The 22,448-nt window shown below is 38.0% G+C and overlaps 1 non-coding gene across 1 annotated transcript; it reads left to right on the top strand.

The window, feature by feature from the left end:
- The first annotated feature begins 10,262 nt into the window (after positions 1-10,262).
- On the top strand, positions 10,263-10,370 carry LOC130937507 (small nucleolar RNA R71). The gene has a single exon (XR_009068723.1). It is a non-coding gene; the product is annotated as a small nucleolar RNA R71 (small nucleolar RNA).
- Positions 10,371-22,448: the final 12,078 nt, after the last annotated feature.

Genomic DNA, 22,448 nt, shown 5'->3' with positions numbered 1-22,448 from the left:
TCCCACTTCTGATCTTACCCATTCTTTTAATTCTGCAGTCTACTTGCCGGTAGGAAATTTGTAGCGAGACAAGTTTTTGTCTATCAAATGTTAGGTACCTTGATCATTCAATCCAATGGAGGGTGAAGCGCTTAGCAAGTCATTCTCCTAGCGATCAAACTCAAAACGCCACAGACAAGGTCGAATCTTCTGGATCAGAAAATGCTGCTTCTTTGAAATCTAGCCTATACCAAGCAGACCTTAATCTCCCCAGAGATTAGCTAAACTGGCATCTTGAGAAGTCCCAAACGAAATCCTAGATTAACCGTTTGAGAGATGCATAAACATAGTTGTTGATTCGGGCTTTTCTTCTAGGTACTCACACGAATGCAAGTAGACACAGGTGTTTATCAGGCACGTTCGTCTTAATGTGATGAACAGGGCTAATTGATTAGATCATCCTGTTCATCACGATGAAGATCGGAATATACATCTTAGAGATAGAACAGAAATGGATCGAAGAAGAAGAAATAGTTCTTTTATTAATTCATAGGACTCAACAAGGCTCTTCCCCTCAACCTAGGAGGTTTAGAAACTCATACTGTGGTAGAAGACAATGTAAAACGAAAATAATTAGAAAAAGTGATGAATGTTGTAAAGTGTGTGAATAACATGAATTTAATCCCTTAAATCCTAAACTAATGACTAGTAAGGGTACAACAGTCTTTTTAGTGCTAAAATCGACTTCTAGGGCCCACTTGGTAAGTGTTTGGGCTGAGCTTTGATGATATCCACGTGCATTGAGGTTTCTTGGGTGTGGAATGCAGCTAGGGGGTCCTCTCTAGGCCTTTGGACGCTGGGCTCTGCTCTTTGGGCGCTGGATGCCTGGAATGGGGCAGGAAGCTGGCGTTGAACGCCGATTTTGGGCCTTTTAATCCGAAGCTAACTATAAACTATTATATATTGCTGGAAAGCTCTGGAAGTGATCCTTCCATAGTCGTTAAGAATGTTCCATTTGGACATCTATAGCTCTAGAAAAATGCTTTCCAATGGAGGCAGGTCAGATCTAGACAGCATCTGTAGTGCTTCCTCTGTCTCTGAATTAGACTTCTACTCCAGCTCCTCAATTTCAGCCAGAAAATACCTGAGATTGCTCAAAAAACACAAAAACTTATAGTAGAATCCAAAAATTTGATTTTAACACTAAAACCTATAAAAACTTAATAAAAACTAAATAAAAACTACTAAAAACTATATGAAAGTGATGTCAAAAAGCATATAAAATATCCGCTCATCACAACACCAAACTTAAACCGTTACTTGTCTCCAAGTAACTAAAAACACAGTAGGATAAAAAGAAAATTAAGATACAATAAATTTGTAAGTTTCAAATGAAGCTTAGTAAAAATCAAATGAGCTGGACTTAGTAGTTTTTTCCTTCTGAATAGTTTCGGCATCTCACTATCCATTGAAACTCAGAGATGTTGGCATCTTTAAGAACATAGAATCCAGATGATACTATTGACTTTCCTAGTTAAGCTTATTTTGAGTCTTGAACACATCTTTTTATGTCTTGGTCGTGACCCTAAGCGTTCTGTTTTCTAGTATTACCACCGGATACATTAATGCCACAGACACTTTACCTGGGTGTACCTTTTCAGATTGTGACTCAGCATTGCTAGAGTCCTCAGATAGAGGTGTATAGAGTTCTTAAGCACACTCTTTTTGCTTTGGACCATGACTTTAACCACTCAGAACTTTTCACTTAACACCTTTACACCACAAGCACATGGTTAGAGACAGCTTGGTTTAGCTGCTTAGGCCAGGATTTTATTCCTTTGGGCCCTCCTAACCACTGATGCTCAAAGCCTTGGGCCCTTTTACCCTTTCCCTTTGGTTTTAAGGGCTATTGGCTTTTTTTGCTTGCTTTTTTGTTTTTTTTCTTTCGTTTTATTTTTTTCGCCAATTTTTTTCGCATGCAAGCTTTTCTTTTTCTTTTTGCTGCTTTTTCTTGCTTCAAGAATCAATTTTTAGATTTTACAAATTATCAATAAAACTTTTCCTTTTTCCTTATTCTTTCAAGAGCCAACATTCATAAATTTCAACTTTAAATATGCACTGTTTATTTCATACATTCAGAAAACAAAAGCAAATGATACCACATCAACATAATTAAACTAATCTTATTTAAAAACTAGAAATTCATGCATCTCTAAATTCTTTTCAATAAAAATTTTATTTTAAGCATGGTGAGAGATATATGGATTGTTTTACATCTTTGAGACATCATATGAAAATGATCATGCAACTAGAACAAGAGAACAAATAAATAAATAGACAGACAACAAAAAATAAAACAAAAAAGGGGTGTAAAGAGAATGAATCCACCTAAATGATGGTGGCTAGTTATCCTCCTTGAGGATCTGATAAACCCCATTTTTAGGGTTTATCTTGTGTTGAATTTAGAGTATTTTGATAACATTTTCTCACATTTAACTAATGAATTAGCATGGTTTTGTTATCTCTCCCGTGTTTGTGCTTGAGTGTAAAAACATTCTTTTTAAGCCTTTACTTTGATAATTTTAATTCATCCTTGTTTTCATAAGATGCCTTGATGTGTTTGCTAGTAATATCAGGTTAAAATAGGCTAGGCATGGATCAAAGGAACAAGGAAGTAAGCATGCAAGTAGAGAGAAGCACAAAAAGCCAAAGAACTGATCTCGTCCAAGGACGCGCACGCGCACAAGGCGCTCGCGCGCATATTGCAATATCGACCAGGGACGCGTACGCATACTATGCACGTTCGCACTGAAGGCCACACGTGATTTTTAAATGAAACTCGTGCCCAGCGATTTCTGGGAAGCTATGGGGCCCAATGCAACCAACTTTGGCACCAAAATCCATTAAAAGGACCAAGGATTGAAGGGGAAGGCATCATCTTTCATCATCTTTCATCAATAGTTCATACATTCACATTAGGATTAGTTTAGAGATAGCTTCTAGAGAGAGAAGCTCTCACTTCTCTCTAGAATTAGGATTAGGTTTAGGTTAATCTCTCTTCTTAGATCTAGGATTAATTCATACTTTGATTTACTTGTCGTTTATTAATTCTTACTCTTCTCTTCTTCCTCTCTCTAGTTATGTACTTTAATTCTTGCAATTCTTCATTTTGTTGTGGATCTAATGTTGTTCTTTTGTTTTCTTTTAATAATGCAATTTGAGGTAATTCATGATAATTGTGATTTTCTTGATTGTTGTTGTTAATTCTTTACATTCAATTGTAGTTAGAATTCATTCTTGTTGTGATTTACTATACTTTTCTTTTGCACCTTTCAAGTGTTTGATGAAATGCTTGGGAGAATGTTAGAATAGAATTTTATATTCTTGGCTTGGGAAGATAACTTAGGAACTCTTGAGTTACTAATATCCAAGTGATTGATAGTTGAAAGCCATTGACTCTAGCTTTCATTAATTCAATTAGTGAACTAGGATTTATGGACTTGGATTGATATAACTCACTTGACTTTCCTTTGCTATTAGCTAGAGGATGACTTAGTGAGATTGATACTTGCTACTATCATGATTGTGATTAGTGATAATGATATAGGTCCTTGATCATCAAACTTTGCCAAGACCATTTTGTTAATAAAATTTCATTTCCATTTACGTTTCATAATTCTCATCTAAAACCCCAAAATAAACAAGTTCATAAACAATAACAAGAACACTACCCTGCAAGTCCTTTGAGAGACGACCCGAGGTTTAAATACTTCGGTTTATAGATTTTAGGGGTTTGTACTTGTGACAAAGAAATTTTTGTATGAAAGGATTATTGTTAGTTTAGAGACTATACTTTACAACGAGATTTCATTAGTGAAATTCTAAACCGTCAAAAATCTAATCATCAAAATGGCCCAGGGCAAGCGTAACTCTCTGGATTATGGCTTAGAAGTTGCATCACCAGATCGGCATGGACGCGCACTGTGCGCCTCCGTGCCCATGAGTCTATAAGAGAATCCGCGCGCGTGCGCATCTGCTGCGTCCGCGCCGATCTGGTGATGCAACTTCTAAGCCATAATCCAGAGAGTTACACCTGCCCTACGCCAACCTTAGGCCTCCAGCCTAACCTTAAGGACGCTTGCGCGCACCATACGCGCACGCACTTTTTCCAATTCTCGTCTAGCACGCGTAAGCGCACAAGGCGCTCATGAATCGGTTCCCAAATCATCAATGCACGCGAAGGCGCCATGTGCGCGCCCGTGTCGATTTGAAAACAAGATAACCCTAGGATGTGAGGAAAGTTGCGCAGTCGCGAACTTCACCCCCTACTCTCATCTTCTCCAATGTCTCCTACCGTCTCCTACTCTCTTCCTCCCTGCTACGCTCCGACCATCCTCACTCTCTCGTTCACACACACACTCTCATCCCCTCTCATCCTCTCTCGCTCACTGCCACCACCGGCGCTGAAACCAGGTGCCGGCACAGGATCACCGCCGCCACCATCTAAGGCGGCAACTCTCTCTCTGTTTCTGCCTCAACCCCCTGTCAACCCCCTGCCTACCCATTTCTGATTCTGCCCAGCTTCCAGGTTACCTGCTTCCACCTCAACTCTGCTTCCGTGTTTCTTAATTTTACTCTTAGTTACTGTTAGTTTTAGTTAGCTAGAACTTGATTTTCTCATGTTAAGTTAGCTAGAGATATCTGCTGTTAGGTAGCTAGGTTCTGGATAGAGGATTCTAGGCCTGATAAGTGCGCCATATTTGTTTACCTTCTTATGTACATATTGTTTGCTGCTGAGTGGTTTGATTATACTTTGCCATGATGTACCTATCCTATTGCTATGCTTGCTCGATTCTGTGATTGGTATTTGAATGGTACTGTTGAGCTATTTCTTGTTTGCTTTTGCTATCCGGGAACATCCAATTTTAAGCCGAAATGCTGCCCAATTTTTTTGATAAAACTGTTTCACTTTTAGATATCGGTTTTGAAATTGAACTTGGCACTTTCAAACTGAGCTTTGCATAACTTACAAAGTTCAATACCCGGGACTTTTGGGACAGCTTTTCTGTTCTTATGTTAGTTCCCGCAATTGGCATCACCCAAGTGAACTCATGTATTTTTGAGAATTCCATACTCTCATGATGGTGAACATAATTGTTGTGCACAATTTACATATTTCTTTTCATTAGGCAATTCTTCACTATACCACTAATCCTCTAACTTCATTTTCTTAACTCTCTAACTTCTCTAACTTACTAACTTCACTTTTTAATTACACTTAACCCTTTAACCACTCTTTTAGGGTATAATTGATGAATATACCTACTCTTTGAGCATTGTGCTACATTGATTGAAATGTTGAATTCTTGGTTTATGGCTATGTTTTATGTGCTTACTTGCTATCCATGTTTTCAATTTTAGTTCACCACATGCATCTTTGTCGTTCATCTTACATCCTGAACATGTCTTACTTGCTTCGTGCTATTTGCTTAGTCACTTATATTCTATTCTATCCTTATTTTCAGGATGTCAGACAAAGGAAAGGCCATAGCCACTACCTCCAAGAAAAGGAAACACTCATTACTGCTTTTTCTTGCTTCAAGAATCAATTTCATGATTTTTCAGATTATCAATAACATTTCTCTTTGTTCATCATTATTTCAAGAGCCAATAATTTTAACATTCATAAACAACAAGATCAAAAATATGCACTGTTCAAGCATTCATTCAGAAAACAAAAAGTATTGTCACCACATCAACATAATTAAACTAATTTCAAGGATGAACTCGAAACTCATGTACTTCTTGTTCTTTTGTTTTAAAAACATTTTTCATTTAAGAAAGGTGAAGGATTCATGGAATTATTCATTGCCTTAAGACATAGTTACTAAATACTAATGATCATGTAGTAAAGACTCAAAACATAGACAAACATAAAGCATAAAATCGAAAAACAGAGAGATAAGAACAAGAAAGTTAAGGAATGAGTCCACCTTAGTGAGGGTGGCACCTTATTCTTGAAGGACCAATGGTGTCTTTGAGCTTCTCTATGTCTCTTTCTTGCCTCTGTTGCTTGATTGATGTTAGGATTTTTGCTAGTAAAGAATTTTATAAGAATATAGTCGCGTTGTGAGTATAGATTCTAAACCAACAGATATCCCTTCGTACAAATGTTTTGGTTGTCACAAGTAACAAACTCTTTTAAAATTGATAACCGAGTATTCAAACCTCGGGTCGTCTTCTCAAGGAATTGCAGGGAGGTATGTTCTTATTATTGGTTATGGGTTTTGTAAATTGGGATTTTGAAAGTGGGGAACAAGTATGATATATAATAAGCGAAATAAATAAATAACTATAAAATAAACTCTTGGCAAGATATAAAAATTCGGAAGTCCTATCCTAGTTTCTCCTATAAGAATGGAAGTTAATCCCACTTAGTTAACCCTTGCGTAAGCAAGGGAAAGTCCAGTGAACCAATTGGTTAGATTTTCCAAGTCCTAGCCAAATCCTAAGGAAAGACTAGAGTTAGTGGAATTTCAGTTAATTAGCCGACATAACAATCAATCATGAATAGTTGAGAACTCAAGAGCTTCCAGTTAATTAATTAAAGCCAACAACATAAAAAGCTAATTAAGAATCTTAGATCTGAAATACCTCAAATAATATACGTTCAATGTAATAAAATCTAACATGGAAAATATTCATAAGCCAATTGGGCAACATAAATCAAACATAAAATAAAAGTATTAAAGTATCTCAAAGTAGAAGAGAAGTCAAAATAAAGGAATATTGAACCTGACATGAAGATGAGATAAATTCCTAACTTCTAAAATTTCTAATTTTAAATCTTAAGAGAGAGGAGAGAGCCTCTCTCTCTAAAAACTACATCTAAAACTATGAAAAGTGAATTATGAAAAACCTCATTACGAATGGATGCATTCCCCCCCCCCTTTATAGCCTCTAATCTGTGTTCTCTGGGCCGAAAACTGGGCCAAAAACAGCCCAGAAGTCGCTGATTGTGAAATTTGGTCCGTACAGGTCGCGGCAAAGTGACGTGGAGGCGTCGTCCACGTGTCCGCGCTGATTGAAGTTCGCAGATGCGACGCGTCTGTGTGGAGCGCGCGTTTGCATCGCCTATCTGTATGGCCACTATGGCGAATTATATATCAAATCGAAGCCGCGGACGTTAGCTTTTCAATGCAAGTGGAACCGCATCATTTGGACCTTTGTAGCTCCATTTATGATCATTTTAGTGTGAGAGGGTCAGGCTGACAGCTTTTTAGTTCCTTCAACTTCTTGTATTCCTTTCACTTTCGCATGCTTCATTTCCATCCTCTAAGTCATTCCTGCCCTGTAATTCCTGAAATCACTTAACACACATATCAAGGCATCTAATGGTAATAAGAGAGGATTAAAATAAAAGGAAATAAAAGCCAAAGAAGCATGTTTTCAATCATAGCACAGAATCAGGAAGGAAAATATAAAACATGCAAATCATATGAATAAGTGGGTAAAGAGTTGATAAAATCCACTCAATTAAGCACAACATAAATCATAAAATAGTGGTTTATCATTGATCCTTAGTGCTTTTGGTGCTCCTATCCTTAGTTGCTCCCAATAGTTGTGTGGAAGAAAATGTATCCCTTGATGTATCTCAGGGGTTTCTTGATGAGGGAATTCCTCATGCTCTTGTTGAGGTCCATGAGTGGGCTCTCTTGTTTGCTGCCAAATGCTCTACTACTGAGCTATGGACCCTTGAGATGAATCTCTCCATCTCCCATGACTCGGAGGTGGAAGCTTTTGTCTTCCCTTTCCTCTTTTTAGAGGTTTCTCCAGCCTTAGGTGCCATAAATGGTTATGGAAAAACAAAAAGCAATGCTTTTACCACACCAAACTTAGAATGTTGCTCGCCCTCGAGCAAAAGAAGAAAGAATAGAAGAAGAAGAAGAAGATATGGAGGAGAGGGAGAGAGGTGTGGGTTTCAGCCAAGGGGAAGAAGAGATATAGTGTTATTGGATTGTGTGAAGAAGAGAAAAGTGGGGGTAGGTGGGGATCCTGTGGGGTCCACAGATCTTGAGGTGTCAAGGATTTCTCATCCCTGCACCTTTTAGGTGTGTAAAACGCCCTCTGTATGTAATCCTAGCATTTAACGCCAGACTGATGCTTGTTTCTGGCGTTAAATGCCCAAATGTAGCCTGTTTCTGGCGTTTAACGTCAGCCTGACGCTTGTTTCTAGCATTAAACGCCAGCTTGATGCTTGTTTCTGGCGTTAAACGCCAGCTTGGTGCTTGTTTCTAGCGTTAAACGCCCAGATGTAACCTGTTTCTGGCGTTTAACGCCAGCCTGATGCTTGTTTCTGGCATTAAATGCCAGCTTGGTGCTTGTTTTTGGCGTTTAAACGCCAGACTGCTCTTCCTCCATGGTGTGCTTTTTCTTCTGCTCTTTTTTGTTCTGTTTTTAATTTTTGGAATTGTTTTGTGACTCCATATGATCATAAACCTAATAAAACATAAAAGAACAATAGAAATATAGATAAATAAAAATTGGGTTGCCTCCCAATAAGCGCTTTTTTAATGTCAATAGCTTGACAGTGAGCTCTCATAGAGCTTCACAGATGTTCAGAGCATTGTTTGGCCCTCCCAACACCAAACTTAGAGTTTGAATGTGGGGGCTTCTCAACACCAAACTTAGAGTTTGGTTGTGGCCTCCCAACACCAAACTTAGAGTTTGATTATGGGGGCTTTGTTTGACTCTGTATTGAGAGAAGCCTTTCATGCTTCCTCTCCATGGTTGCAGAGGAAGATCCTTGAGCTTTAAACACAAGGTAGTCCCCAATCAATTGAAGGACTAGCTCTGTTCTGTCAACATCAATCACAGCTCCTGCTGTGGCTAGGAAGGGTCTTCCATGGATGATGCATTCATCCTCATCCTTCCCAGCGTCTAAGATTATGAATTTAGCAGGGATGTAAAGGCCTTTAACCTTCACTAACACGTCTTCTACCAATCCATAAGCTTGTTTTATTGACTTGTCTGCCATCTCTAATGAGATTCTTGCAGCTTGTACCTCAAAGATCCCCAGATTTTCCATTATAGAGAGTGGCATACGATTTATGCCTGACCCCAGGTCACACAGAGTCTTCTCAAAGGTCATGGTGCCTATGGTACATGGTATTAAGAATTTACCAAGATCTTGTTTCTTTTGAGGTAAAGTTTGTTGAACCCATGTATTTAGTTCACTAATGAGCAAGGGAGGTTCATCTTTCCAAGTCTCATTACCAAACAACTTGGCATTCAGCTTCATGATGGCTCCTAGATATTGAGCAACTTGCTCTTCAGTTACATTTTCATCCTCTTCGAGGGAAGAATAGTTCTCAGAGCTCATGAATGGTAGAAAGAAGTTTAATGGAATCTCTATGGTCTCTATATGAGCCTCAGATTCCTTTAGGTCCTCAATAGAGAACTCCTTTCTGTCTGGAGGACGTCCCATAAGGTCTTCCTCATTGGGATTCAGATTCGGCCATTTTGATAATATTAATGGCCTTGCACTCTCTTTTTGGATTCTCTTCTTTATTGCTTGGGAGAGTACTAGGAGGAGTTTCAGTGACTCTTTTACTCAGCTGGCCCACTTGTGCCTCCAAGTTTCTAATGGAGGACCTTGTTTCATTCATGAAACTTAAAGTGGCCTTAGATAGATCAGAGACTATGCTTGCTAAGCTAGAGGGGCTCTGCTCAGAATTCTTTGTCTATTGCTGAGAAGATGATGGAAAAGGCTTGCTATTGCTAAACCTGTTTCTTCCACCATTATTAAAGCCTTGTTGAGGCTTTCGTTGATCCTTCCACAAGAAATTTGGATGATTTCTCCATGAGGGATTATAGGTGTTTCCATAGGCTTCACCCATGTAATTCACCTCTGCCATTGCAGGGTTCTCAGGATCATTAGCTTCTTCTTCAGAAGATACTTCTTTAGTACTGTTGGATGCGTTTTGCAATCCATTCAGACTCTGAGAAATCATGTTGACTTGCTGAGTCAATATTTTGTTCTGAGCCAATATGGCATTCAGAGCATCAATTTCAAGAACTCCCATCTTCTGAGGCGTCCTATTGCTCACAGGATTCCTATCAGAGGTGTACATGAATTGGTTATTTACAACCATGTCAATGAGTTCTTGAGCTTCTGCAGGCATTTTCTTTAGGTGAATGGATCCAGCTGCAGAATGGTTCAGTGACATCTTAGAGAATTCAGATAGACCATCATAGAATATATCCAAAATGGTCCATTCTAAAAGCATGTCAGAAGGACACTTTTTGGTCAACTGCTTGTATCTTTCCCAAGCTTCATAGAGGGATTCACCATCTTTTTGCTTGAAGGTCTGAACATCCACTCTAAGCTTGCTCAGCTTTTGAGGAGGAAATAACTTGGCCAAGAAGGTCGTGACAAGCTTATCCCAAGAAGCCAGGCTATCTTTAGGTTGTGAGTTCAACCATGTTCTAGCTCTGTCTCTTACAGCAAAAGGGAAAAGCATGAGCCTGTAGACTTCAGGATCTACTCCATTAGTCTTAACAGTATTACATATCTACAAGAATTCAGTTAAAAATGATGACATGTCACCATGTCATGTTTTTCTATGCTTTTTCATACAAGAAATTTATGATTAGTGCTTAAATATTGCATTCTTTGGTGCTTAAATGGTACATTTCTTTGATCTTTTGATTTGATAAACTTTGTAGGAAATAAGAAGAAAAAGAAGCAAAAAGAGCACAAAATAAGCTAAAAAGAAGAAAAGAGGAATTTTGGGCACACTTTGAAGTTGGAGCACACTTTGGAGGCTTAGGCCACGCTTCTAAAAGCGTGACCCATAACCAAATCAAGGAAGAAAAGCGTGGCCCAAAGGAAGAAAAACGTGGCTCAAAACAAGGAGGAAGAGAGGACAAAAAGTTTTGGGTAAAAAGTTAGCCTTGAAGTTAGCCCCCTAACTTGGAGGCTAACGTTGGAAGCTGAAAAACACTCCCAGGGGCTACTCACGTTTGCGCCAACGTTAGCCCCCTAACTTGGAGGCTAACGTTGGCACATGAAGATGTAAAGGAATGGGCAAAAGTTTGCGCCAACGTTAGCCCCCTAACTTTTGGGCTAACGTTGGCGCCACACACCACAACAGCTTGAAGGGGTATACTTCCAACAAGAATAACTTGAGCTACAGAGCTCCAAATGAGGTGATTTAAGAAGAATTGGAAAGTAGGAATCAAGAGCTTTCCAAGCATATATGGCACTGCATGGTGGACACTAAAATTGAGGGAGAAAACTGCCCCGCAATGTGCATAAACGAACATGGTGGCAACCTGCAGTGAGGCCAACTGACCTCTGCACCTTCAAAGGAGTATAACTCGAGCTGTAGAGCTCCAAATAATGTGCTCCCAACGGCATTGGAAAGTAGACATCCAGGGCTTTCCAACAATGTATAATAGTATGGGGTGGACAATACATTTGAGCCTCCAGAACTGGCGTTTTCGCCAATGTTTGAGGGCTAACGTTACCTCAAACGCTGCACACCAAAGCCAGCGACCATGCCCTCTTCAAATGATCATAACTTGAGTTGTAAATGTCCAATTGAAGTGATTCCAAGTGGGTTAGAAAGCTGACATTCAGAGCTTTCCAACCATATATGATAGTTTATATTGGGCATAAATTTGGCAACATGACAAGAGGACAAAGTTAGCCCCATAAATGTGCATAAGGGAGGCCAACGTTAGGGTCAAAGTTAGACCCCTAACGTTGGCACCAACGTTCATACCAGCAAGATTTGTGGGCTGCTATGAAAAGTTGGAGCCAAAGTTAGACCCCTAACGTTAGCTCCAACTTTTGGTCCAACTTTTGCAAACTCAACCCGGTTCAATTCGGTTCCTCTTCAAACTCCAGGAGCAATCAACCAAGGCCTTTATCAACCCAATTCCATCAAGAGCAAGGGCCCAAATGATCATCACTCAAAGGCACAAGAAATAGATAAAATAGGAATTTCATTTAACTGTAATTTATTTTTAATTTTCATTTTCATTTTGTAAAGCCTATATAAGGCATCATTTTCATATTTGTGAGGAGGCCGGCTCCACTAGGGAGCATTAGGAGTAGTAGTAGAGAGCTCTCTCTTTAATTTTCTTGTCTTTGTTTTTTGAATCTTGGGTGGAGAACTGAAGGTGTTCTGTTTCATTCTCCCTCTGAGATTTCTCTCTGCTTTCTTTACTGCTTAATTGAATCTAATTTTCTGTTAATTGCTCTTCATCTACTTTTGCTGCACTTTACATTTCTTTAATTTCTTTGCAATTGCTCTTGTTGGATCTAGGAAGGCATTGAGATCTAGACTTGGTTATCTAGTCTCTTGGGTCCTGAGATCTTAATTTCAATTTTACATTCTCTGTTTATTACTTTTCATGTTTATTTACATTTCTGTTTTGATTCCGAATCAATCGAATCCATCTTTTACTTCTCTGCTTGTTGCAATTTAACTTCTCCTTGTTTAAATTCTGCAAATCCAATTCCTAATTCCCTTTACAATTTCATGCAATTTATAATTCTTGCAATTTAAGATTCTTGCAATTTATATTTCTTGCTCTTTAAGTTTCAGTTCCATTTACTTTCTGCAATTTAAATTCATTGCAATTTTTACCTTCTGTTGCTCAACTTCACACAATTCACTCAATGTTAGCTTGACTAAACTAATCACCCACTAAAGTTGCTTGATCCATCAATCCCTGTGGGATCGACCTCACTCCCGTGAGTTTTTATTACTTGATGCGACCCGGTGCACTTGCCAGTTAGATCTGTGTGTTTTGGGAGAAATTCATTTTTCCACCAAAATACTCATCAAGTTTTCTGATAAGGATCTTCTGATGGAAGTCCATGAAACTTGCAGTTCTGTTGCATTAGAGCAACTAGTAGAGGCTTCAGCTCAAAATTATTTACTCCAATGGCAGGGATTGAGATGCTTCTTCCATAAAAATTTGAAGTAGGTGTAGTATAATCACCAAGCATCCTCCTTGCTTTGTTGTTGGGTTCGGCCATGTCTCTTTCTTTTTTGAGATTCTCTGTAAGGTTTTCTCTGGATTGTTGTGCTTTAGCTTCTCTTAGCTTCTTCTTCAGAGTCCTTTCAGGTTCAGGATCTGCTTCAACAAGAATGTCCTTGTCCTTGCTCCTGCTCATATGAAAAAGAAGAGAATAGAAAAGGAAGAGAAATCTTCTATGTCACAGTATAGAGATTCCTTTATGTGAGTAGAAGAAGAAAAGAATAGAAGAAGGAGAAGAAAAATTCGAACACAAAGGAGAAGAGAGGGTTCGAATTTTTAGATAAAGAGAAGTGTTAGTAAATAAATAAAATAAATAGAAGAGGTGAGAGAGAGGAGTTTTTGAAAATTATTTTTAAGAAAAGAAAATTATTTTTGTTTTTATTTTAATTTTAAGTTAGAATTCAAAAATTAAGAGAAGAAATAAAATTGAAATTAAAAACAATTAGTTAATTAAAAAGGTTTTTGAAAAAGAGGGAAGTGATTTTCGAAAATTAGAGAGAGAGGAAAGTAGTTAGGTGGTTTTGAAAAAGATAAGAAACTAACAAAAAGTTAATTAGTTAGTTGAAAAAGATTTGAAAATCAATTTTGAAAAGATAAGAAGTTAGAAAAGATTTTGAAAAATATATGATTGAAAAGATATGGTTGAAAAAGATTTGATTTTTAAAATTGATGACTTGACTAACAAGAAACTAAAAGATATGATTCTAGAAATTAAAGATTGAACCTTTCTTAACAAGAAAGTAACAAACTTCAAAATTTTGAATCAATCACATTAATTGTTAGTAAAGTTTTTGAAAATTTGAAATGAAATTAAGAAAAATATTTTGAAAATTAATTTTAAAAATATTTTCAAAAATATAAAAGAAAAAATGAAAAAGATTTGGTTTTTGAAAAAGTTTTGGAAAGATAAGATTTTTAAAATTGAAATCTTGACTTGACTAACAAGAAACAACTTATTTTAAAAATTTTTGACTAAGTCAACCCAAAAATTTCGAAATTTATGAGAGAAATAAGGGAAAGATATTTTTTATTTTTGAATTTTTAACGAGGAGAGAGAAAAACACAAAAATGATTCACAACATGAAAAATTAAGATCAAAACAAAGAAAACATGCAAGAACACTATGAATGTCAATTTGAACACCAAGAACCTTTGAAGATCAAGATGAACATCAAGACTTATTTTTGAAAAATTTTCAAGAAAAAAAAAACATGCAAGACACCAAACTTAGAAATTTTCAATGCTTAGACACTATGAATGCAAAAATGCATATGAAAAACAACAAAAAACACAAAACAAGAAAATATAAAGATCAAACAAGAAGACTTGTCAAGAACAACTTGAAGATCATGAAGAACACCATGCATGAGTTTTTCGAAAAATGCACAAATTTAAAAAAAAAATGCAATTGATACCAAACTTAAAAATTGACACTAGACCCAAACAAGAAACACAAAATATTTTAGGTTTTTATGATTTTATTAATTAAATTTTTTTCGAAAATTATTTGGAAAATGAAAAAGAAGAAAAAATTTTTTGAAAGATTTTTGAAAACTTTTTGAAAAGAAAACTACCTAATCTGAGCAAAAGATTAACCGTCAGTTGTCCAAACTCAAACAATCCCCGGCAACGGCGCCAAAAACTTGATAGGCAAAATTGTGACTCATACTTTTCACAACTCGAACAATTTCCTAGCAATGGCTCCAAAAACTTGATGCACAATACTATGGTTCATACACATTCTTCACAACTTCGCACAACTAACCAGCAAGTGCACTGGGTCGTCCAAGTAATAAACCTTACGTGAGTAAGGGTCGATCCCACGGAGATTGTCGGCTTGAAGCAAGCTATGGTCATCTTATAAATCTCAGTCAGGCGGATTCAATTGGTTATAATGGTTTTCGAATATAAAGATAAATAAAACATAAAATAAAGATAGAGATACTTATGTAATTTATTGGTGGTAATTTCAGATAAGCGCATGAAGATACTGTGTTCCTTCTGAATCTCTGCTTTCCTACTGCTTTCATCCAATCATTCTTACTTCTTTCCATGGTAAGCTGTATGTAGGGTGTCACCGTTGTCAATGGCTACTTCCCATCCTCTTAGTGAAAATGGTCCAAATGCGCTGTCACCGCACGGCTAATCATCTGTCGGTTCTCGATCATGTTGGAATAGAATCCAGTGATTCTTTTGCGTCTGTCACTACGCCCAACACTCGCGAGTTTGAAGGTCGTCACAATCATCCCATCTCAAATCCTACTCGGAATACCACAGACAAGGTTTAGACTTTTTAGATCTTAGGAATGGCCGCCAATAATTCTAGCTTATACCATGAAGACTCCGATCTTTCGGAATGGAGGCTAAGAGATATGCGCTCAATCTAAGGTAGAACGGAACTGGTTGTCAGGCACGCATTCATAGGTGAGAATAATGATGAGTGTCACGGATCATCACATTCATCATGTTGAAGTGCAGCGAATATCTTAGAATAAGAATAAGCGTGAATTGAATAGAAGAACAATAGTACTTTGCATTAATACTCGAGGTACAGCAGAGCTCCACACCTTAATCTATGGTGTGTAGAAACTCCACCGTTGAAAATACATAAGTGAAAATAAGGTAGACATGGCCGTAAGGCCAGCCCCCAGTGTCTAAGGACTAACAATAATCAAAGATGTTCCAAAAGCTCATCCAAAAATTTGGTCAAAGACCCATAGTACAATATTAAAAAGTTCTATTTATACTAAACTAGCTACTAGGGTTTACAGAAATAAGTCAAAGTGCTGAAATCTACTTTTGGGGCCCACTTTGGTGTGTGCTTGGGCTGAGCTTAAGCTTTACACATGCAGAGGCTTCTCTTGGGGTTAAACTCTGGATTATGACGTGTTTCTGGCATTTTACTCCAGAATGCAGCATGGAACTGGTGTTGAACACCAATTTGGGTTGTCTAACTCGAATAAAGTATGGACTATTATATATTATTGGAAAACCCTGGATGTCTACTTTCCAACGCAATTGAGAGCGCACCATTTGGAGTTATGTAGCTCCAGGAAATCCATTTCGAGTGCAAGGAGGTCAGAATCCAACAACATCTGTAGTTCTTTTTTCAGCCTCTGATCAGATTTTTGCTTAGGTCCCTCAATTTCAGCCAAAAAATATCTAAAATCACAAAAAAACACACAAACTCATAGTAAAGTCTAGAAATGTGAATTTTGCATAAAAACTAATAAAAACATCCCTAAAAGTAGCTACATCTTACTAAAAACTACCTAAAAACAATGCCTGTAATACCCGATCTAACCGAAATTAATTAAATAATGAGTTAAGTAGGAGCGAATATGGTTGGAAGATTTAGCAATTGGAATTTGATGATTTCAATATGATAGTTGGATTCAGTGAATTTTTCCGAGTCGGAAGACATAGTTTTCTGTGTAAAAGCACGCAGTAAAATTTTGATCAGCAGTACCGGCTGAGACCTGTCTGGTACTGCAGCTGAGAAAATTGATTATGAGTAAATAAGATTAAGAAATGAGGGATTATAATTAGGGGAGGTAGAAATATTTGAAGTGCGATTTAGAGCGCTAATCTTAAAGGTTTTGGTCCAAAATTGGGCCAACGGACAAAAATAAGTGAACTGGGCCTAAGTGGGCCCAAGATCCAACATATATAAACATTAGTTATGAGCATTTCAGCTCATTTTACCCTAAAAGAGAGGTTGGGGCGCTGAAATAGAGAAGAGAGAAGAGAAGAGAGAAAACCTAACTCTCTTTGATCTTCAAACCACCATAACTTGAGCTACGGAGCTCCGATTGACGAGCCGTTTGCGGCCACGCGTCGCTCTTCTCATCCTCTACAATTCCATCTAAGTTTTGTGGTGAGTAATCCACTGTCCTCTTCCCAGTTTTCATTTTCCTCTTCAAATTCGAATTTGGTTTGGGTTTTGAGGAAACCTTGTGATTTTGATTGTTTAAGAGTGCTCTAGTATGAGCCATGGGTGATATTCATCACAAACTTCAGTGGGTTAAGGTAAGAAACCCTCCAACCCTTGTGATTTGTCATTTTTATGAGCCCTAGGTTGATGTATGTATGTAATATTGGTTATGTTAGTGCATTTGATGGTTTTGGTGCACAATTGGGAGATTGGTGTTGCTTGAGGAGCTTTGGTGAGGCTTGGGGCTAAGGTTGGTGGAGACTTCCAAAGAAGAGGCTCAATTGATTTGGCTACAAGAGGTACGGTTTAAGTTTCATTTAAGTACCGTGTGGTGTGATGAGAATTCCTAGGCTAGATGCCCCTAGGATTAAGTTTGGATTGTGTAAATGGTTGATGCTAATATGCATAGTTGGTATGTAATGTGAATTGATGATTGGGTTGAGAATTGTGTGGCCTTGTATGCTTGGTGTATTGAAAATTTGATGTATTGGGTAATGAGTATTAATTTGTGGTTTATGCATTAAAATAGTGAAATTGGGCCGGAGGCCGTAAATTTTGGGCCAGAGGCCGGAAAGAGGTAAGGGAGGTAAGTTGATGTGTGCATTGTATGATGACACAAGTGATTGGATGAATTTCATATAATGAATATATGAATGATTGGGTTGGTTATTGAATAATGAGGTTTGAGGACTTGAAGTGTGAAAATTGGTAATTTTGGGTGAAATTGTATAGATGAAGTATGTTTGATTTTGGTTGATATATATTATGTGGTCATATATGTGAGTATGATTATTGATGCCTTGATAGTATGATAATGCTTGAGAGATATGTATGTTGTGATATATGCTTGTGGAATGATTAAGGTTGATTTGGGGGTGAAACCACGTGATAGTGAGTATGATATTGGTTATGTATAATGATGGTTGATTGGAAATTGGGATGAGGAAGGATGTATGACATGTTGATATGTTTGTAATTTAGCCATTTGTTTGAAATGGGTAAAGATGGTTATATGGCAGTTTTGTGAATCGTGGTAAAGTGTTAATGTATGAGTTGAGGAGGCTTGATGTTGATTTTTGGTATATTTTGATTGGTTTCAAAAAGGGTTGAAATTGGCATGTTTTGGTTGATTTTGAAAAGAGTTGAAAATGGCTTGTTTTGAAAATGACACTTTGTGGTTTTATATGAAAAACATGGTTTTTGGGCATACTTTGACGGGAGATAACTTGGACTATGGATCTCTGTTTTGTGCCAAATCTATTTAGAAATGAAATTGGATCCGGGATGTCCATGCCGTTCGAAGAACGGGTGAAAAACGATTTAAAATGAGGAAGTTATGTCCGTCGGAAGATTGGGGGTTGAATCTGTGAATTCTGCAGCTTTTAACTTAGAAATTTTTTTAGCAGAATGACCCTCCACGCGTAGGCGCACTTGGCGTGTACGCATCGTTCTTCGAGAAGGCACCATCCACGCGAGCGCGTGGTGTGCGCGTGCGCGTCGATGTGCTGCACCCAATGCCCAGCCATTTTTCCGAGAGTTGTGCCAGAGTTGTGCCAGTTTTGTGCCTGGGGCGCAAATGCACCCACGCGTACGCGTGGCTGACGCTTACGCGTCGTTTGGATGTGTTTCAATCCGCGCGTCCGCGTGTATGACGCATACGCGTCGATGAGCTTTGTGGGCATCCACGCGTGCGCGTGGAGTACGCGTACGCGTGGCCCTGCTTTCATGCCAAAGTTGATTTTTGAGTTTTAAAAGCCAAATCTCATACCTCTAAGCCTCTGATCTCACCCTTTATGTATTAAATCATTATGATATGACTAGCAATGAGAAAGGAGCTAGGGGATGTGGTAACTTGCGAGTGAAGCAAAGGGAAAAGTTATGATCAATGATGATCAATGATGATTATATGAGATATGGAGGATGACGGTGGGACCGTGTATGCCATGAGCCGAAGGGCTATATTTATTGATAAATGGCTGGTTCTTGATTGGACCATGAGCCGGGTGGCTGAGTTATTGCCGGGTCACGGCAAAGCCATTATTGATTATGGCTGAGTATAAATGCATATATGATTAATGAATGAATGTGTTAAATGGATAATAATGGAAAATGTTGAAATGTGATGTATAACCCCGGGTAGTAGGCAGTGGCGTTGTCCACTTGCTCCGGGTATGAGACGGAAAATGATGTTTATGATAAATGAGTTAATTATGGAGTCTTGAATGAATGTAACTCTGATACCTGGGTAGTAGTAAGGGTCGGGGTCCGTCCCACTTGCTCCAGGTTAATGTTTGAGACTTGATAACTGGTGCACGAATTTGCAATCCGTACAACTAACCAGCAAGTGCACTGGGTCGTCCAAGTAATACCTTACGTGAGTAAGGGTCGATCCCACGAAGATTATTGGTTTGAAGTAATCTATGTTTATTTTATTAATCTTAGTCAGGATGTCAATAAGGTTATTTGGATTTAATTGTAAGAAGTAAAAGTGTTTGGAATAAGTAATTGTTACTTTATTAATGAAGAACATGTTGGGGTTTTGGAGATGCTTTGTCCTCTGAATTTCAACTCTTCCTTGAAATCCTTTTCCACACGCAAGGCTCCTTCCATGGCAAGCTGTATGTAGGGTGTCACCATTGTCAGTGGCTACCTCCCATCCTCTCAGTGAAAACGTTCCAAATGCTCTGTCACAGCACGGCTAATCAGCTGTTGGTTCTCGATCATGTTGGAATAGGATCCATTGATCCTTTTGCGTTTGTCATCACGCCCAGCAATCGCGAGTTTGAAGCTCGTCACAGCCATTCAATCCTTGAATCCTACTCGGAATACCACGGACAAGGTTTAGACTTTTCGGATTCTCAAGAGTGGCCGCCATCAATTCTAGCTTATACCACGAAGATTCTGATTAAGGAATCTAAGAGAAGCTCATTCAATCTGATGTAGAACGGAGGTGGTTGTCAGGCACACGTTCATGGATCTGAGGAAGGTGATGAGTGTCACGGATCATCACCTTCTTCATGTTTAAGCGCAAATGAACATCTTAGATAGGAACAAGCGTGTTTGAATGGAAAACAAAAGTAATTGTATTAATTCATCGAGACGCTGCAGAGCTCCTCACCCCCAACAATGGAGTTTAGAGACTCATGCTGCCAAAAGGTACAAATTTCAGATCTAAAATGTCATGAGGTACAAAATAATTCTCTAAAAGTTGTTTAAATAGTAAACTAGTAACCTAGGTTTACAGAATATGAGTAAACTAAGATAATTGGTGCAGAAATCCACTTCTGGGGCCCACTTGGTGTGTGCTGGGGCTAAGACTAAAGCTGTCCACGAGCTGAGGCTTTTCTTGGAGTTGAACTCCAAGTTATAACGTATTTTGGGCGTTTAACTCCAGACAGCAGCATGTACTTGGCGTTCAACACCAAGTCACGTCGTCTTTCTTCGCACAAAGTATGGACTATTCCATATTGCTGGAAAGCCCTAGATGTCTACTTTCCAACGCCATTGAGAGCGCGCCAATTGGACTCCTGTAGCTCCAGAAAATCCATTTCGAGTGCAGGGAGGTCAGGATCCAACAGCATCAGCAGTCCTTTTTCAGCCTAACTCAGATTTTTGCTCAGCTCCCTCAATTTCAGCCAGAAAATACCTGAAATCACAGAAAAACACACAAACTCATAGTAAAGTCCAGAAATATGATTTTTTCCTTAAAAATAATAAAATTTAACTAAAAACTAATTAAAACATACTAAAATCTACATGAAATTACCCCCAAAAAGCGTATAAAATATCCGCTCATCACAACACCAAACTTAAACTGTTGCTTGTCCTCAAGCAACTAGATAAATAAAATAGGATGAAAAGAAATTAAGAAACAATAATATCTCAGAGTTTCAAGTGAAGCTCAGATTCTAATTAGATGAGCGGGACTAGTAGCTTTTTGCTTCTGAACAGTTTTGGCATCTCAGTTTATCCTTTGAAATTCAGAATGGTTGGCATCCAGAGGAACTCAGAATTCAGATAGTATTATTGATTCTCCTAGTTTAGTATGTTGATTCTTGAACACAGCTACTTTATGAGTCTTAGCCGTGGCCCTAAGCACTTTGTTTTCCAGTATTACCACCGTATACATAAATGCCACAGACACATAATTGGGTGAACCTTTTCAGATTGTGACTTAGCTTTGCTAGAGTCCCCAATTAGAGGTGTCCAGAGTTCTTAAGCACACTCTTTTGCTTTGGATCACGACTTTAACCACTCAGTCTCAAGCTTTTCACTTGGACCTGCATGCCACAAGCACATGGTTAGGGACAGCTTGATTTAGCCGCTTAGGCCTGGATTTATTTCCTTGGGCCCTCCTATCCATTAATGCTCAGAGCCTTGGATCCTTTTTACCCTTGCCTTTTGGTTTTAAGGGCTATTGGCTTTTTCTGCTTGCTTTTTCTTTCTCTCTTTTTGGCATTTTTTTTCCGCAAGAAAAAAAAATTTTTTTTTCACTGCTTTTTCTTGCTTCAAGAATCAATTTCATAATTTTTCAGATCATCAATAACATTTCTCTTGTTCATCATTCTTTTAGGAGCCAACAATTTTAACATTCATAAAATTCAATATCAAAAATATGCACTGTTCAAGCATTCATTCAGAAGACAAAAAGTATTGCCACCACATATAAATAATTAGAATCTTCCTTATTAAAAACTCGAAAAAATTAAATTGCCTCTTTATTCTAAAAATCTACTATTTTATTCATGTTTGATGATGATGAGAAAAATAAGTTATAACTTAATTGGAAATAAAGCCAAAATAGATATGCTAATTACTACTACTCCTATATAACTTCTAAGGTAAAATCCTATAATAATACTATCACAGAGTTAAAGCTAGAATTAGAACTTAACAACCTGTATTTTGGGAAGTAGATGTTCCTCTAGTCTGTGGGGTGCCTTCAAGAATTAATTTCTGACGCTTTAGCTCCCTTAAGTTCACATCCTTGCTCTTCCTGTTCCCTTAGGTGCCATGATCTTAATGAGTTTTAGCTCAGTGATCATGGCAAATCACACCAAACTTAGAGGTTTGCTTGTCCTAAAGCAAAAGAAAGGAAAGGAGAGGAGTAGAAGGAGAGGCAGTTTCGAAAAAAAAGATAAGATGAGTTGAAAAAGATATGAGAAGAAATTAAAAAGATTTGAAAAAGAATTGGATTGGAAAAAGATTTGTGTTTATGAATTAAGATACATTTGATATTTTTGAAAAAGGGATTTTAGAAATTAGGGTTTTTAGAAATTAGGATTAAAATTTTTGGAATTGAAACATGTTTATGCAAGAAATCATGAATTGAAACATAAAAATTAGAAAATTTGTGAAGAAAAACGAATTTTACCTCCTCCCCACCATTCTGGCGTTAACGCCCAAACGCTGCATGTTTTGGGCGTTTAACGCCCAAATGTTGCTTCTCCTGGGCGTTCAACGCCCAGCTGATGCATCT

Source organism: Arachis stenosperma, chromosome 6, assembly GCF_014773155.1.
Source record: "Arachis stenosperma cultivar V10309 chromosome 6, arast.V10309.gnm1.PFL2, whole genome shotgun sequence".
Lineage (NCBI taxonomy): Eukaryota > Viridiplantae > Streptophyta > Magnoliopsida > Fabales > Fabaceae > Arachis > Arachis stenosperma.
The sequence above is the reverse complement of the archived record's forward strand: the minus strand, read 5'-3'. Positions and strand labels throughout refer to the sequence as shown.